Below are 839 nucleotides of genomic sequence, written 5' to 3'. Positions count from 1 at the left end.
GCTTTGTGTGTGCGTTAGTAAAACTGTATGCATATGTATCAGACGTTATCAAAATGGTCAGATAACTGGAAAAATTACGCCTCTTTTGCGATAGTAGTCTATTTTGCTGGTCGGAGCTTGCGCCCGTTGGCGACCAGATAAAAAGGAAGAGTTGAGGCCGTCTTGGAGGCCGCACGCCATCCTCTTCCCGATAAACAATCAGTTAGACAATTATGGTCGTCACGAGAGTCTTCCCGCAGCTGCTGACATTGATTGATGACGTCTGCCTGCTTGCCCTTCCTGCCCGAGCCTCTTCGGAGCCTTCCCTCCTCCTCTTCTCTCTCCCAGGCGCGAGTGGCGGCCACCCCTTCACATTGTAATTTTCGCCGTCGTCGCCACTGGCATCGCCGCTCGTCCATCTTTGCGCCGACCGATCATGCACTTGTCGTTGCGTCCCCATCCGTCATTAGCGTCCTTTCCTATCCCTCTCCTTATCTCGGGCTATGTGAGCCTACCGTGGGTCGCGTGACGCTATCACTCACGTCGGATACAAGCCTGCCATGACGTTGGACAGCGTGGCACTAACATACAATATAAGATAAAGAATCCATGAGCCGGCATGTGTCATTACCCCTGACCCCGAGGACACGCGCCGGAGTGCTAATGTTTTGTGGGGGGAAAGCAATTTAGTTTGGGTAAATGATTCGTTTATTTTCTTTCTTTTTATTATTATTGCTGACTGTCTTTTATTTCTTTTGCAGGTAAGATGGAGGTTTTATCGCTTAACCTGACGAGGTTTTACAGACCAAGGTACGTGTGCTTCCATTTTCTAAGAAGCTCTATCTTTATAGTAAGTGTAT

Source organism: Penaeus monodon, chromosome 22, assembly GCF_015228065.2.
Source record: "Penaeus monodon isolate SGIC_2016 chromosome 22, NSTDA_Pmon_1, whole genome shotgun sequence".
Taxonomy (NCBI): Eukaryota; Metazoa; Arthropoda; class Malacostraca; order Decapoda; family Penaeidae; genus Penaeus; species Penaeus monodon.
Note: the sequence above shows the minus strand (reverse complement) of the source record.